Source organism: Neofelis nebulosa, chromosome 12 (genome assembly GCF_028018385.1).
Source record: "Neofelis nebulosa isolate mNeoNeb1 chromosome 12, mNeoNeb1.pri, whole genome shotgun sequence".
Taxonomy (NCBI): Eukaryota; Metazoa; Chordata; class Mammalia; order Carnivora; family Felidae; genus Neofelis; species Neofelis nebulosa.
In genome coordinates this window covers 95,157,264-95,176,213 of record NC_080793.1, presented here as the reverse complement: position 1 = coordinate 95,176,213, position 18,950 = coordinate 95,157,264, and the positions used below count along the sequence as shown (strand labels likewise).

At 37.5% G+C, this 18,950-nt stretch overlaps 1 pseudogene; it reads right to left on the bottom strand.

The window, feature by feature from the left end:
- Positions 1-1,908: 1,908 nt before the first annotated feature.
- Positions 1,909-17,962, bottom strand: LOC131492231 (zinc finger protein 420-like; annotated as a pseudogene).
- Between the last annotated feature and the right edge of the window lie 988 nt (positions 17,963-18,950).

Here is an 18,950-nt window from a genome sequence, read left to right as displayed (position 1 = left end):
ATGTGAGTCTTGTAGAATGAGTGGCTAGGTTTCCTCAAGGTGTCACCTGTAAAATTATCTAGTAACATCTAAAAACAAAGTTCCATTACTATTTATTCTTCCATTAATTAGTGTCTTCAGATATTTTATATTCTCGAATCAATTTCAGTGACATATTTATCTAGAAAATTATGCCTTCTCTCTAGATTTTTGAATTTATTGTAAGAAATTATTATTACAGTAAAAAATATCTTTATGACATCTATCATGATCGCTCCTTTCTCACTCATAGTGTTGGACTGAGTTATGACCAGTGTTTTCTGATGTGACATGATAAAGTCTAGTCTAGCAAATTCAAATAGGTTTTGCCTATTGCTTTTTTTTTCCTTTCCTTATTTTAAACTACTTTTTTTTTTTAATTTTAGAGAGAACATGCATAAGCAGAGGAGGGGGAGAGAGAGAGAGAGAGAGAGAGGGAATATCTTAAGTGCTGAGCATGGAGCCAGACACAGGGCTCAATCCCACAACCCTGAGATCATGACCTGAGCCAAAATCAAGAGTTGGTCACGCAACTGACTTAGCCATCCAGGTACCCCTATTGCTTTCTTTTTCATTAATCTATTTTAATTTTATTAGACCCTTCTATCTAATCATTTCAGGGTTGTCTTTAATTTTTTCCCTTTTCTTGAGTTAAACATATAATTACTTACTCAACAAATATTAATTCCCTATTCAAAGTGTTTAAGATACAGTACGAAAATGCTAAATAACTGTCCTTGACTTTTTAATATGATGCATGAACTGCTGAAAACAGCTTTGACCACACTCTATATCTTGATATATCAGTGGTTCATTGTTATTCCCCTTAAGAGTCTATTTTGGTTTTATTTTTAAAATAATTAAGCATACAGATGTTACTAAGTTTCTAAGAGCTTCAAAATTTTCAACATCCGTAACTACTGCAGAAAATAAAAATTATACAACTTTTGCTTTTAAGGATTTGTTATAAAGGTTACTTCATAAAACATTTGGTTTAAAAGCTGTACTCTTAATTACACATTCACTACATCATGAGATTATTATTTTCCCAGTATGAACTCGCAGACACAGCAAAAAGGATCTGAATAATGGGCTGTTCATATTTATTACATTCTGAAGATAAGTTTTTTACATGCAGTAAGAGATCAAAGCTTTCATATGTTATTAAACAAAGTATTCTCCATTCATTTTAATAATAATTCTACCAGTGATAGCGATACTGTCAACATATACTGGGGATTGTCAGACAACATATGAGATGAAATATTTAATTCCCTCCAATTTAAAAACAAGTAAAGAGGAACAGGGATATTAATTTACCTACTCATTGTCCCAGTAGTAAAAGAGTGGTAGAACTACAGTATGTAATGTGGGGTTAAAAATTTTGTTTCAAGTTCAAATATAAATTCTAGTTAACATATAGTATAATATTGATTTCAGTAGAATTTAGTGATTCATCACTACATATGTACAACACCCAGTGCTCCCCACAAGTGCTCTCCTTAGTACCCATTACCTATCTAGTCCATCCCTCACCCACCTCCCTCCATCAACCCTCAGTTTATTCTCTATAGTTTTTATTTTATGGTTTGCTTCTCTCTTTAAAAAAATATTCTATGAAGAGTTCTCTCAAGTTTGTATCTTGAATTTATTTTTTTTTTTTTAATTTTTTTTTTTCAACGTTTTTTTATTTATTTTTGGGACAGAGAGAGACAGAGCATGAACGGGGGAGGGGCGGAGAGAGAGGGAGACACAGAATCGGAAACAGGCTCCAGGCTCTGAGCCATCAGCCCAGAGCCTGACGCGGGGCTCGAACTCACGGACCGCGAGATCGTGACCTGGCTGAAGTCGGACGCTTAACCGACTGCGCCACCCAGGCGCCCCTGTATCTTGAATTTAGACTTGTTCTCTCAGTCTAAACTGTGATGGATTTTCTACATTCAATTATTGACCCAAAATAAATTTTCTGATGCCTAGATATAAATAAGAAGCAAATGAGATTAATATCTATAGGATTTTCTTCTAATAAATTTATTGTAACATAACTGATGCATTGCACGTAAGTTTCCCTATATCAACTTATAAACTTGCTGATACTCAATTAGTTGTGAATCCTAATGAAAGGTTTTCTGTATTCCTAACATTCCTAGGTTTCTCACCATTATAAATTATGTGATATTTAATAGGTCTGAACTATGAAGAAAGACTTTCCTACATAGCTTACACAAAACTTTCTTGGAGCACCTGGGTGGCTCATTCAGTTAAGCATCCAACTCTTGGTTTTGGCTCAGGTCATGATCTCATGGTCCATGGGATTGAGCCCCACGTTGGGCTCTGTGCTGACAGTACAGAGCCTGCTTGGGATTCTCTCTTTCTCCCTCTCTCTGCCCTTCCCCCACTCGCTCTCTTTCTCTCTCTCAAAAATAAATAAGCTTAAAAAAATTCTTGCCAGTAGGTGAACAACTACCAGCCTTCCCACATTCTTCACTTGTCTGTTCTGGCTGGTATACAATCTCTGATGCAAAAGTTTGAGCTCTGGTTAAAGGTGTTCCCACAATGCTTACATTCATAAGATGTTTTTTTTCTCCAATGTAAATTCTGTAATATTTAAGTTTTGAGCTAAGACTAATGGCCTTTTCACATTTCTTACATTCGTAGTATTTCTCACAGTATGCATTTTCTGATGTTGAGTAAATTAGGAGCTCTGAATAAAAACTTTTCTAAATTACTTATATTCATAGGATTACTCTAAATATAAATAATCTGTTGAAAACCTGTGAGCCACCAAGGGAGACCTTTGACACTGCTTGCATTCATAATCTTTTTTTTTTTCTCCAATATGAAGTCTCTGAGGTTGAGCAAGTTTGGAGCTCCAGATGAAGGCCTTACCACACTCTTCACATACACAGCATTTCTCACCAGCATGAATTCTCTGATGTCGAGTAAGATGTGATTGTTGAAAAAAGGCCTCACCACATTCCTTACATTTATAAGGTTTTTCACCACTATGAATTCTCTGATGTTGAACAAGGTGTGAACCATGACTGAAGGCCTTCCCACAGTCCTTACACTCATAAGGTTTCTCACCAGTATGAGTTCTCTGATGCTGAGTACGTTCTGAGCCACAACTAAAAGTCTTTTCACAATCCTTACATTCATAAGGTTTCCCACCAGTATGAATTCTTAGATGTCGAACAAGATGTGACAGCTGAATAAAAGCCTTCCCACATTCCCTACATTTATAGGGTTTCTCACCAGTATGAATTTTCTGATGTCGAGCTAGTTGTGAGATATGTCTAAAAGTCTCCCCACATTCCTTACATTTATAAGGCTTTTCTCCAGTATGAATTCTCCTATGTTGTACAAGGTGTGAACCGTGACTGAAGGACTTCCCACAGTCCGTACACTCATAGGGCTTCTCACCAGCATGAGTTCTCCGATGTTGAGTAAGTTCTGAGCCACAACTAAAAGCCTTCTGACAGTCCTTACATTCATATGGCTTCTCGCCGGTATGAATTCTTAGATGTCGAATAAGGGATGATAGCTGAATAAAGGCCTTCCCACATTCCCTACATTTATAGAGTTTCTCACCAGTATGAATTTTCTGATGTCAATTAAGTTGTGGGCCATGACCAAAGGCCTTCCCACATTCCATACATTCATAGGGTTTCTCTCCAGTATGAATTCTCTAATGTCGAGTAAGTTGTGACCCACAACTAAAAGCTTTCCTACATTCCTTACATTCATAAGGTCTCTTGTTAGTATAAATTATCTGATACAGCTCTTGAGAATTCTTATGAAAAGCCTTATAAATATGTGCTGCTGGGTGCTGGCTGAATGTAGGCATTTTTTCATATTTCTCTTATCTGATATATTCCTTCTCACTTCTGTTTTATTTCAGATAGGCCTCTGAAATTGGATCCATCAAGGTGGTTTTTTAATCTTTCCATTATATACCACTGAAATGATTCTTTATCAAAAGTGCTCTTTTTTGGAAATAACTCCTTAGTATCACACATGCACTGTAAATCTGAAAAATAACAGTAAAGTATACATATAATATATTCCTCTTCCATCAAAAATTAAACTTCTATGGCAGAAACTAGATAAGGGAAAATCATGTTCTAAAGAACTAAATGGATGAAAACATTCTCAAATATTGAGGACAAGAGTCCAGGGAGAGGAATTAAAAAAAAAAAAAAGTAAGATGCTAAGTAAGTCTACAAAAATGGAGGATAAATAGAAGTCCATGAATACTATATAGTCTACTTACAGGAACTTCCCAACTACTATATGCTTGTTTTATAATGTCTCTGACAGAAGTAAGGAAGAATTCAGTGAGGTTCCAGCAGTGACAAAGTAGAATGGGTTGATTTAGAGAAAATGATACACCACTGATGAGTTCCATGGGGAAATGACCAGCACACTATTAAAATACTTTCAAGTCCATTACTTTTATTTCTTAGTTTGTTACTTAACTAACCTGAGCCCCTAAACTCTCATTTGATAAAGAATAACTATTCTCATAGAACTGTGAGGATTAAGAAGACTACAGCTCCTTGGCATAATATAAGTCCTCAATAAGAAGTATCTATTAGGGGCACCTGGATTGCTCAGTCAGTTAAGAATCTGACTTCTTCTCAGGTCATAATCTCACCACTTGTGAATTCGAGCCCTTCATCGGGCTCTGTGCTGACAGCTCAGAGCCTGGAGCCTGCTTCAGATTCTGTGTCTCCGTCTCTCTCTGCCTCTCCCCAACTTGCACTCTGTCTCTCTCTCTCTTAAAAATAAACATTAAAAAAATATATATGTAGTATCTATATTAATTGTTATAACTATGGAAGAAGAGTTTGGCAGTTAAGAGAACTATGAAATGAATATTATTTAAACTCCTCTCTCATATAAACTACACTCAGTAAGCAGCAATACTTTTTCACAATCCAACACTTTGGTTCTCATTTTTGCTTACTCAGCTCTGATTCTCTAACCTATCATTATAACTTTCGAATCGATCTCCAACTCTGGTTCAATCCAACCTCCTGCTTATCCTATGCCTGCACCAAAATCACTGAACATAGGTGGAGAAGCACACAAAATGAAGATAAGTAGTCCATTTTCAATATAAGAACACAAATCTTAACTGCAGCCTCAGAGCTGACTGGCTATTTTATTACATTTCCTTGAGTAATTTAAATTAGTAGTGACACAGGATTTAAGGCATCAAAAGGAAGACAGCCCAGAAGGAGACACAAAGTTTTTTATGAGATCTTACCATGTTAGAGAATAAACTTCCAGATGATGAAGAGAGTAGAATAATCAAATAAATGATGATGAAAAATGACTACTTCATGCCAAATATAGGATTAAACTGCAGATGGACTAAAACTTTACTATACACACACACACACACACACACACATGCACAAAATCTTTAAAACTTTTTGAGATAAAGATCTGTACCAAAATCCCATATTAAAAAATAGTAAAAGAATATTCACTAGTACTACTATTACTCAAACTACACTGAAGTTTCACTGTAATAAATTTTTCAAAATTTAAAGAGATAACTGTTAATATAATAAAGAGGAAGAAAGAATTATAAGGGAAAGAAAATGGAAAACTTTGCTAAAATAACAGAGTTGTTTTACTCTACCAAGAATAAAGATATCCCACATATACATATGTATTATATTCATAATACATATACATACATAAAATATATAAAGTCACAATAATTAATACAATATGGAAATAGAAGACAAAGGTTAAGTGAAAACATCGCCTACTGAACAATATACTGTATACAGTTTGATACTCTCTAAGTATGTATGTGTGTGTGTATATACACCAAAACAATAAAGCATATTATCTGTGGATAGTTATATATGATCCAATGGAACAGGGAAGGATCTGTAAAATATGTATATATTCCAATGCACATGGAACATTCTCCAGAACAGATCACATTAGGCCACAAAACAAGTCCAAATAAATTTAAGAAGACTGAAATCATATCAAGCATGTTTTCCAACCATAAAGGTATGAAGCTAGAAATAAATTAACAACAACAAAAAAACCCACTGGAAAAAAACACAAACACATGGAATCTAAATAACATGCTACTAAACAACCAATGGGTCAACTAAGCAATCAGAGGAGATGAAAAAAGACATGAAGACAAGTGAAAATGAAAACACAACAGTCCAAAATCTTTTTGCGAAAGCAGTTTTAACAGGGAACTTTTATAGTTATACAGGCCTACACCAATAAACAAGAAAATCTCTGAAAAACAATCTAAATTTACACTTACAGTAACCATAAAAAGAAAAACAAAGTTCAAGTTAGTAGAAGGAAATAATAAAAACCAGAGCAAAAATAAAGACTAATAACAATACAAAAGCTCAATGAAACCAAAAGTTAGTGCTTTGAAAAGAAAATAAATATGATAAACCTTTAGCTAGACTACCAAGAAAAAAAGAGAGAGGACCCAAATAAATAAAATTAGAAATGAAAGAGGAAAAATAACACCACAGGAATACAAAGGACTTACAAGAGACTACTACTAAGCCAACAAATTGGACAACCTAGAAGAAATGTATAAAGTCCTGGAAACATACAGTCTTCCAAAACTGAACCAAGAAAAAATACACAATCTGAACAGATTACTAGTAACAAAATTAAATTAGTAAAAAACAAACAAAAAAAACCTCTCAACAAACAAAAGTCTAGGATCAGATGACTCCACAGGTGAATTCTACCAAACATTTAAAGAAGAGTTAATACCTATTCTCCTCAAACTATTCCAAGAAATACAAAAGGAAGGAAAGCTTCCAAATACATTCTACAAGGCCATATTATCCCGATACCAAAACTGGACAAAGATATCACAAAAAAGAAAACTACAGGCCAATATCCCTAATGAACTTAGATACAAAATAAAAAAATATTAGCAGATTGCATTCTACAATAGATTAAAAGGATCATTCACCATGATCAAGTGGAATTTTATCCAGGGGTGCAAAGACATTTCAATAAAACACAAATCAATCAACATGATATACCACGTTATCAAAATAAAGAATAAAAATAATATGACCATGTTGACAAATGCAGAAAAAGTATTTGACAAAATTCAACATCTGTTCATGATAACTCTCAGCAAAGTGGGTTAGAGGGAACATACCTCAACATAAAGGCAATATATGATGAACCCAGAGCTGACATCATACTCAGTGGTAAAAAAACTGAGAGCTTTTCTTCTAACATGAGGAACAAGATAAGGATGTCCACTCCCACCACTGTTACTCAACATAGTATTGGAAATCCTAGCCATAGCAATCAGAAAAGGAAAAATTAAAAGTATCCAAATTGGTAAGGAAGAAGTTAAACTGTCTTTATTTGCAGATGACATAATACTATATATAGAAAACCCTGAAGACTCTATCAAGAAATTATTAGAAATAACAAATGAATCCAGTAAAGTTGCAGGGTACAAAATTAATATTCAGAAACTGCTTGCATTTCTATACATTCTATTCATAATGAAGTAGAAGAAACAGAAATTAAGAAAACAATTCTATTTACAATTACACCAAAAAGAATAAAATACCTAGGAACAAAACTTCACCAAAGAGGTGAGGTACCTGTACTCTGAAAATTAAAATAACACTGATGAAAGAAACTAAAGATCACAATAAATGGAAAGACATTCCATGCTCATGGGTTGGAAGAATTAATATTGTTAAAATGTCCATGCTACTCAAAGCAATCTACAGATTCAAAGCAATCAAATATCAAAACCCCATCAAAATACCAAAAGTATTAGTCACAGATATAGAACAAATAATACAAAAATTTTACGGAACCCCCAAAGAAACCCAAATAGCCACAGGAATACTGAAAAAGAAGAACAAAATTGGAAGTATCAGAACCACATATTGCAAGATACACTACAAAGAGATATTAATCAAAACAGTATGGTACTAGCACAAAAATAGACACATAGAACAGAACAGAAGCTTAAAAATAAACCCATGCTTTTATGGTCAATTAATCTACAACAAAGTAGGTAAGAATATACAATGAGGAAAAGACAGTCTCTTCAATAAATGGTGCTGGGAAAACTGGACAGCTACAATCCAAAGAATGAAATTGGACCACTTTGATACACCATATACAAAAATAAATTCAAATGGATTAAAGATCTAAATGTGAGACCTGAAACTATAAAATTCCTAGAAGAAAATATAGGCAGTAATCTGTTTGACATCAGCCTTAGCAACATTTTTTTAGCTATGTCTCCTAAGACAAGGGAAACAAAGGCAAAATGAAACCAAAATAAAAAGCTTTTGGGGCGCCTGGGTAGCTCAGTCAGTTAAGCATCCAACTTTGGCTCAGGTCATGATCTCGCAGTCCATGAGTTCGAGCCCCACGTCGAGCTCTGTGCTGACAGCTCAGAGCCTGGAGCCTGCTTTGGATTCTGTCCCTCTGTCTCTCTCTGTCTCTCTCTCTCTCTCTCTCTGCCCCTCCCCCACTCACACTCTGTCTCTCAAAAAAATGAATAAATGCTTTAAAAAATTTTTTTTAATAAAAAGCTTTTACACAGCAAAGAAAACCATCAACAAAATGAAAAGGCAGCCTACTGAACGGGAGAAGATATTTGCAAATGGTATATCTGATAAGAGTTAATATCCAAAAAAATGTAAAGAACATATACAACTCAATACCAAAAAAACAAAAACAAACCTAAATTTAAAAATTAAATTAAAAAATGGGCAAAGGACCTGAATAGATATTTTTCCAAAGACATACAGATGACCAAAAGATACATGAAAAGATACTCAACATCACCAATCATCAGGAAAATGCAAATCAAAACCACAATGAGATATCACCTTACCCCTGTCAGAATGGCTTGTGTTAAAAAGACAAGAAATAACAGTGTTAGTGAAGATGTGGAAGAAAGGAGCCCTTATGCTCTGTTGGCGGGAAGGTAAATTGCTGTAGCCACTGTGGAAAACAGTATGAAGATTCCTCCAAAAATTAAAAACAGAACTACCATACAATCTAGTTATTACACTGCTGGGTATTTACCCAAAGAAAATAAACACACTAATTCGAAAAGATACATGCACACTTCATGTTTACTGCATCATTATTTACAATAGCCAAGATATGAAACCCACCCAAGTGTCCATCCATAGAGGAACGGATAAAGAAGATGTGGTGAACATACAATGGAATATTACTCAGCCACACCAAGAGTGAAATTTTGCCATCTGCAACAACATAGATGAACCTAGACGGTATTATACTAAGCAGAATAAGTCAGAAGGAAAAAAAAAATACCATATAATATCGCTTATACATGGAAAGTAAGAAACAAATGAATAAAGAAACAAAACATAGAAACATAGCAGACCAGACCCATAAATGTAGAGAACTGGTGGTTGCTGGGGGGCAGGGGGGAACATGGGCGGCATAGACTTCCAGTGATGGAATGAGTAAGTTACAGGATGAGAGGCACAGCATAGAGAACCCAGTAATGTGGGGACAGACAGCAGCTGCACTTATGGTGAGCACAGCATAAGGGACAGATGTGTCAAATCACTACATTGTACACCTGATGTGGGGGGCCGGGCCCTGGTGCCAGGCTGAGACCGGGTCGGGCAAGGCTGAGACCGAGTCCCTGTTGACTCAAGCCAACCCGGTGGTTCCCCCTCCCATTCCCCCACTTTCAAGGGCATACGAAAGCCTTGTCAAGGCCGAGAAAGTTAATTCCTGAAGCCTGTGGTCTGCAGGTGTTGGCAGTAATGCTACCTCCCTTTTTCTACCCCGAGTCAGATAGAAACAACCAGGGGAATTGTGTTTTGCTAGCAATCTTATCAACAAGGTCTTGTGACCCGTCTAGAAAATGCACAAGAAACACAGAACTAAATGTTTTGGTGGGCAGCAATTATGTGAAACCTGTTTATTCTTAGAATGGCCTGACCCATAAGAGTCTGGATATAAAAGATTGTGTACAGCAACAATAAAGCCGTCACTTAGGTCATCAGCCCAGGGGACCCTCCTGTTCCCAAACTTTCTCTTCTCTCTTTTTTTCTTGCATTCCCCTACCCTCAGGACCCTGACCTCGCTGTTTGTCGCGCCAGTCGCGACAACCTGAAACTAACGTAATGGTGTGTGTCAACTATACATCAATAAAAAAATAATAATAATTTACTCATTTTAATTCCCTCAAGTTCTGAAATGAGGCTTGCATAAATTAAACATCAATACATTTTGGATAAGAGTGAATGAATAAAGCATGAATTACTGAAAAAAGGAGAAACTTCTCAAAAAGGGATCAAGTCATTGAAAAAAAGGTAAAATAGGGGTTTCTAAGAAATATTGTTCAGAAGTGACAATACTTACATAAGTTTAAATGACAAGGGGAAGCTGGGAAAGAATTAGATTGCACATATAAGGAAAAGATTGCTGGTCACGGGGAAGGGAGAGAAACAAAGCTACTTTTCTATGACTCAGGCCTTCTCTCCCTTGTCAGGCCTCAGTCCTTGGAAGGGCACTTCCCAATAAAAATATCAAAGGTGGTAACTGCCGCAGGGCAAGGCCACCTGGGCTGCCAAGGCCTCTCTCTGTCAATGAGCTCTCACTCACCTGGGCAAGGTCCACCTGTCATGGCCTTTGTAACCATCCAAGGCTGCTTCTCTTGCTCCAATAAGGAGATCACATCTGGCTTAGATCTGGAAAGTCCTACTTCAAGAAAGGAAAAGAAATAGGATCAACCTACAGGTATGGCAGAATTCAAGTCCAGCTGTGGTCACTGAAGAAGACAATAACAAGAATAACAAGGAGGGTGAAGGTCTCCTGAAGAACAGTGTGTGACAGAGACGTCTTCCCCAAAACCATAGAGTGCAGATTATTCCCTCAGTAGCAGGAAACAGAATTCAGACAATCCAGAAATCCACATGGAAAGGGGCAGAAATTCCACAAGGCAAATACCGAATTATCTGCAAGTAAACGTCCTTACCGACAGAGACCAGGTTGTGGTAGTTTTCCAACATCACGTCTCTGGATAAGTCCTTTTGTGCAGCACCCAGGTAGTTCCACTCTCCCTGGGTGAAGTCTATCGCCACGTCCTTGAATGCTACCAACCCCTGAAAAAAGTCAATATATCCATCACTGATGAAGTTAAAGGCAATTTTTTTTTCAACGTTTTTTATTTATTTTTGGGACAGAGAGAGACAGAGCATGAACGGGGGAGGGGCAGAGAGAGAGGGAGACACAGAATCGGAAGCAGGCTCCAGGCTCCGAGCCATCAGCCCAGAGCCTGACGCAGGGCTCGAACTCACGGACCGCGAGATCGTGACCTGGCTGAAGTCGGACGCTTAACCGACTGCGCCACCCAGGCGCCCCTAAAGCCAATTTTTCAACATGGAAAGGGAAATGGAGAGTCATCAGAGCAAGGAGGAGACTCAGGCTGGGGCTACAGCACACGTCTGGCAGGTCGGGAGCCGCTACCCTCCCTCCCGCTCATTGGAGAAACAAGCCACCTTCAGACGGAAGGGCTTGAAGTGAACAAATACTGTAAAATGGAGTTTCCCCAGTAAGTGAAGTAGCAGAAAATACGCAGCTTGACTAAGAAAAACTTGTGGCCTCCATCCATCCTATGTGTACCTCAGACCATATTTCTCTCTTTGAAAGCACAATTTGCATGTGATATAATAATTTAAGAAAGAAACAGTCTAAGGACTATTTCATCATTATGTCGGGAGATCACAAGCATTTTTCTCCTGCTATATAAGATAAATCGTGTATCTTATAACTGACTTGACCATTCTTATATTTTATATTGTAGACACTTAGGTTTGCCCAAACTCTGAAGGAATTCATAGATGGAAAGTTATTATCTAGTTATACCATTATGTCTAATTCAAAACCTCCCTGAAACAGATCAAAACTTTGTATCGACAAGGATGTGGTTTGTCACAGCCTTATTAAGCCATGGTTTTGTGACAGGCATCTTTAATATTTCCCTTGGGAAAATGTGCTCCATCCGCATTCCTGACTGAAAACTAACCACGTGAGAAAGGTCTAAGACTGTTCATGGTACACTCAAGAACAGGCTGGGAGGCGCTCACAAGAGTAGGTCTGGGAGCAGATTCCTGGAGGACATCCCAGGAGCAACTTTCATGACAGACAATAAAAACATAGGACCTGATAGAAATACAGAAAGTGATAATTCCAACTCACATGAGTCACAGTTTTCAGAATTCCACGAATCATCTGTCCTCTCAGTGACTGTCCTGAGAGGGCAGAGCTGAATACAAAGAAGGCAGGACAGACAGGCTTTCCTCAGAGAAGTCAAACTGTATATCACAATGACTTGTTTCCCCCATCCCCACCTCCCACAGGCATGGTAACAAGAGCCCAGAGACTGCAGACGCTGCTACAGCAAGAATAACAATACTATTCAGGTGCTATAATAAAATGTCTCCATTCTAACCTACTAAAGGAGGTTTCTTGAACATTCAAGTTTCTAGACTTTTGTTTTTAACTCTCTTTAAAATCTCTCAGTGATTATTTTTATATAGTACCTATAACTTACCAGTGTTTTCACTAACAGGTTGGTCAGACTGTCCTATGTCTCATTACAATATGTGGAAGTACCTCCTTTTGCCTTATTTTTAATTAACCATATACTTTAGAGATCATTTTATATTAATGCATTAAGAGCTCCTTTATTCTTGAGATATTAAATAATCCATCTTGGGGTACCTGGGTGGCTCAGTCGGTTAAGCGTCTCTCACTTCAGCTCAGGTCATGATGCCCTAGTCCGTGAGTGTGAGGCTTGCGTCAGGCTCTATGCTAATAGCAAAGAGCCTGCTCAGGATTCTCTCTCTCTCTCTCTCTCTCTCTCTCCCTCTCTCTCTCTCTCTCTCTCTCTCTGCCCTTCCCCCACTCGTCCATTTTCTCTCTCTCTCTCTCTCTCTCTCTCTCTCAAAACTAAACTTAAGGGGTGCCTGGTGGTTCAGTCGGTTGAGCGTCCGACTTCAGCTGGCGTCATGATCTCACGGCTCGAGTTCGAGCCCCACAATGGGCTCTGTGCTGACGGCTCAGAGCCTGGAGCCTGCTTCCGATTCTGTGTCTCCCTCTCTCTCTGCCCCTAACCCACTTGCATTCTGTCTCTGTCTCTCTCAAAAATAAATAAACATTAAAAAAATTTTTTTTAAACTAAACTTAAAAAAAATAATCCGTCTTAAGAATGACCCACAATTTTTTAAACTGTTTATTTCTGAGAGAGAGACAGAACACAAGCAGGGGAGGAGCAGAAAGAGGGAGATACAGAATCCGAAGCAGGTTCCAGGCTCCAAGCTGTCAGCACAGAGCCTGACATGGGGCTTGAACTCACGAACTGTGAGATCATGACCTGAGCCAAAGCTGGATGCTTAACCAACTGAGCCACCCAGGCGTCCCATGACCCACAATGTTTTAACTAGCTGCCTAATAATCAATATTTAGATTATTTATAAACCATCACTATCTATTTTCTATTTTATTTCACACGCACAAACAAATCTGTATGATAATATCCATGAGTCAAGTTGTAGGGTGTGTAGTTCAAATTTTTACACAAAAATTGCTAAACTGCCTACTATAAAGGACCTATTATCATGTATTAATGCTGAGAGCTTCCTATATTCTGTCACTCCTAATCCAAACCCATATGAAGAAAAGTTTTATGGGTTCACCTGGCAGAAGGGAAAGAATCCTCATTGAAAGCATGAGAATGAATAAAAACATAAAAGATGAATAAGTATAGGGGTAAATTTCAATGAATATTAACCAGGAAAAAAAATTCATATTTAAATACGTGTAGAATCGGGACGCCTGGGTGGCTCAGTTGGTTGAGCATCTGACTCTTGATTTCAGTTCAGGTGATGATCCCAGGGTCAGACCCCATGTTGGGCTCTGTGCTGAGTGTGGAGCCTGCTTAAGATTCTCTCTCTCCCTCTTCCCCTGTCCTCCACGCATGCACTCTCTCTCTAAAATAAAAAAAATTTTAATTAAAAAAAGGTACATGTAGAATTAAAATCCATTACCAAGAAATACTGGAGGGGATGGAAAGACAGGATGAAGTTGGCAAATGCAGTTTTAAAAGTTCTAAAATTCTAGCACCACTGGGAAATTGTAAAAATAATAATTTGTATTACGCTATAAAGCATCAATGATGCATTTTGCAATCTCTAGTGCAAAAACACTAAAACAAACATACATGAATGTATGATGGAAGGAAAAAAATGGAAAGATACAAAATTCAATTAACCCAAAATAAGACAAAAGAGAACATAAAGATGAACTAGGGGCACCTGGATGGCTTGGTCAGTTAAGCGTCTGACTCTGGATTTTGGCTCAGGTCATGATCTCACATAAGCTCAAGCCCCATATCAGGTTCTTGCCCTGGCAGCACAGAACCTGCTTCTGATTTTCCCTCTCTCTTTGTGCCTCCACTGCTCACTCTTTCTTTCTCTCAAAATAAATAAACTTAAAAAAAATGTACTAAGTGGAAAAAACAAATAACAACAAAACAGACATAAACCCAACTATGTAAGTAATTACATTTAATGTAAACTAACACAAACTAAGAAAAGACTAAACTTGTTGGAGCATATTTAATAACAAAATACAACTCCATGCTGTTTACAAAAGACACCCTTCAAATATGAGGTAGAAAAAGATTGAAAGTAAAAGAATAGAAAAAGACATAGCATGTGAATACTAACCAAAGGACAGCAGGTAGAACTACAGTAATATCAAACAAAATAGGCTTTATGTCTATTAGTTATTCTTGCCTTAAACAGGAATATTTCATCTTTATTATAGATGTCAACACAACAGGAAAATCAAAATTCTACGCCTCTATCTACTCAATAACACAACTTCAAAATATAGAAGGCAAAAACAGACAAGCAAACCAATAAGACAAAAATGCAAAGATAGTGAGAGCTTTAACACATCCCTCTCTACAGTTAACATAACAAGTAGGAAAAAATCAGTATTGGTTAAAGAATATCTGACTGATATAACTAACAAAGTTATTGTGACATATAGAATTCTACAATCAAATGACAGAATTCACATTCTTTTCAAATACACTGGAAATCTTTCCAAAATTGGCTATATCCTGTGCTATAAAGAAAGGCTACATAATTTTCAACAAGGAAATCATTCAAATGATACTCACTGACCTCACAGAACAAAGCTAAAAGTCTAACAAAATGCCACCAGAAAATCCCCAACTACCTGAATGTTGAACAATATATTTACGAATATCCATGAATCAAAGAAGAAATCAAACTACAAATTAGTATAATTAACTGAAAAATACTGATGTATGACATATCAAAACTTGTGTGATGTGCTGAAAGTAGTGCACAGAGAAAAAGTTATAGCCTTAAAGAAGTCTTAAAGAAAATCTACAGCCTTCTTAAGGAAAAGAAGGCTAAAAACGAAGCGTTTAAGTGTTCATCTCAGAAAACTAGAAAAGGAAGAGCAAACCAAACCTAATGAAAAATTAATTATAATAAAGACAAGGGAGGCTATCAGTGAAACAGAAAGCAAAGGCAACAAAATCAAAATGTTGCTGCTTTACAAAGAGTGAAAAACATTTATAAGCCCCTAACAGGCCAACCAACAACAACAAAATAAGAGAAACAGCGATGATAACAGGGATAATAATCCTACAGATACTTAAAAACATATATATTATTAACAACCTTAATGCATGTAAAAAATGTATTTGAATGAAATGTGTAAGTTTCTCAATAAATGCAACTTATCAAAGCTACCACAAGTAGAAAATAGGAATATTCGGTGACATATTAAGGAAATCAGTCTTTTAAAATTCCCACAAAGAAAACTAAGGCCCAGATGACTTAACTGATGACTTCCTCCAAACATTTAAGAAAGAAGTGACACCAATCTTAAATTCTTTCTAAGTGGTAAGTGTAATCTTAATAACAAAACCTAACAAGGAAGAAATGGCAACTACAGACCAATCTCTCCCATGAACAAAGCTGCAAAATCTTAAATAAAGTAGCAGTAATATATAAAAATCATACCTATATATCATACCCAAGTGGAGCTTATGTGAAAAATGTAAGAGATGTCTGACACTTGAAAATCAATGTACTTTGGGTGCCAGGCTGGTTCAGTCAGTGGAGCATGTGACTCCTGATCTTGAACTCAGGTCCTGAGTTCAAGCCCCATGTTGAGCATGAACTTACTTTAAATAATAATAATAATAATACCTTAAAATGGTAATAATATTACTTAAAAATCAGTGTGCCTCACCTCATTAATAGAAAAAAGAGAAAATTACATGATCCCCTGGATACTTGCAGAAATTCTGACAAAATCCAACATTTTGATAAAAACTGAGTAAACCAGAAATCAAAGGAAACACTATCATTAACCTGATAAGGCAAATCTTAAAATGCTCCCTCAAAAATCACAATTAAAGCTAAAAATCTGAATGCATTCCCCTTAAAATTACGAAAAAGACCTTTCAACTAGAGGTCTGATCCAGTACAACAGGGCAAGAAAAAAGAAATAAAACGCATAAGTACTAAAAAGGAAGAAATTAAACTCATTAGTCACAAATGACATGATTGTGTACATTAAAAAATCTTAAAGAATCTATAGATAAGCTACTAGAATTGAGTGATTTTATCAAGATTGATAAAAGGTCAACTTAAAAAGAATCCATAAATTTCCATAAATCAAGAACTAAACAGAAACACAAAATTTTAACTGACGTAACTTTCAACAGTATAAGAATAAATCAAATAGCTAGTTACAAATCAAAATAGTCTTAAGACCTCTAGATTAAAAAAGACAGAATATTATTAAACGATATATATATCCCATGTTCATTGATTACAGGACTTATGAGTAGATGTAAATTCTCTCAAAAAACTTTGTAGATTCAAAGCAACCCCAATTTTTAAAAAAGTAATTTTTTTAATGAAATTAGCAAATCAATTCTAATATTCTTATAGAAGTGCAAAGATCTGTGAATAGCCAAGGCAATCTCAAAGGAAACCTTTACAAAGGTTTTACAAGGGAATTCTTTGTAAAGGATTCACATTATCAGATATTGACAGTAACGGGGCAGGGGGGTATGATAACTGGAATGCTGGCAATATCCTTTTATTTTTTTCACCCTGTCTCAGTGCTGATTGCCAAGGCGTATTAGGGTTGCAAAAATTCATCAACTCGTGCAATCGTATGTACAGTATATTCGAATGAAGAAGACTAAGAATGCAATAAAAATGCAAGTAGAGGAAATCACCAATAGTAACAAATCAACACCATGAGTTCGAAGAAGCACTCCGAGGAACACTAAGAGCCCCTAATACAGCAGACGCCCAGATACGCGCAGGTTCCCGCACGTTCCGACCTCCCCCGCCCCCGCCCTCAGCACCGCGCAAGGAAAGAGCGGGCACACCAGCAAGGCACGCCCGCCCGTGCCCACTTGACCTCCGGGCGCCCCGCCCCTCTCCGTATCGCCCCCTCGTACGTCCACTCCCGCTCCCAGACACGCGCAGTCACCGTCAGCCGCCAGCCAACACTCACTGTAACCGGAACCTGCACCCCACACCTGGCGTCAGGACAAGCGGACCGACACCACCTCCGAGAGCCGCCGCGCGGGCGGCGGCCGGCAGCAGCCAATCAGCGGCGGGAAGGCAGCAGCCAATCAGCGGCGGGAAGGCAGGTCTGGACGAAACGGCTTCCGAAGGGGGGGCCGCCGGGAAGTGTAGTTCTGGGCGCCGGGAGCAGAGGCCGCCGGGAGGCGTAGTCCTGGGCGGCAGGAGGTGCGTGGGGCTTGGAGCCTGGCTGACCCCGGGCGGCCGCAGTCTCCAGAGAGGCACCTGTCTGCGGGACCAGGGAAGTTTTGTAGTTTCATAAGCGCCTACCCAGATTTTGGAAGTCTCCCCAGCCCCACGCCGGATGCACTGATCATAGCTCTATACCTCGCCATCCCTCTTCTCCCTTCTTAACATGGTCAGCCTGTATACTCGCTTGTGTACACCTGTAACTTGCTGGCTGCTCTCTTGCTTTGGTTAAATACAGTTCTGGTTATATAACGACCTTTGCCCACTGTGCATCTGTACCCTTGCTGTACAGCTCAATGTGGCTGTAAAAAAAAGAGAAAGAAAAGAAACCACACTGACAGGGCTTACTTTAAATGAGAGGCAACAAATTGTTAGTGTTTTCCTGATGATTTCTTTATATTTTCATAATATTGGCAAATTGGATTTCACTAATGTTTTCTTGGTGTTAAATTTAGATTATTTTTACCAGGAATACTACAAAAAATTCTAATGCACCTATATCAGGAGGCACATTGTCCCATTAAGGCACTGTCAACTTTGATCATTTGGTTAAGGTAGTGCCTTTCAGATTTCTCCACTACACAATTACTAATAAGCATCTTGTGGGGAGACAGAATGTACAGAAAGTAGTTTCAGAATTGCTAACCCATGGCTTTGCAAAACAAAATCTACTATCGCTTTACATTTCTTTTAATTGCATTAATATAGCATGTAAATGCTTCTATTTTGATGTAGTACAAGGTCACAAAGGTTGAATGTAATTTTGTGCTATTAAAACACATCTCATTTTGATTCCTGCTGAGAAACCATGAGGAAGGCCTGAAGCCTGTGTTCACATATCCAATTTGTTCACATATCCAAACTACTAGTGAGCATTGAAATAAATGGGACTATAATACTGGCCACAGTGAAGTGAGATTTGCAAGATGGCAGATTAGGAAGCCCCAGGCCTTCTTTGCCCATGAAAACATTTTTTAAAACTGTACATGGGCTAAAATAATTTTTTTTTTTAGTTTATTAATTTTGAGAGAGGGG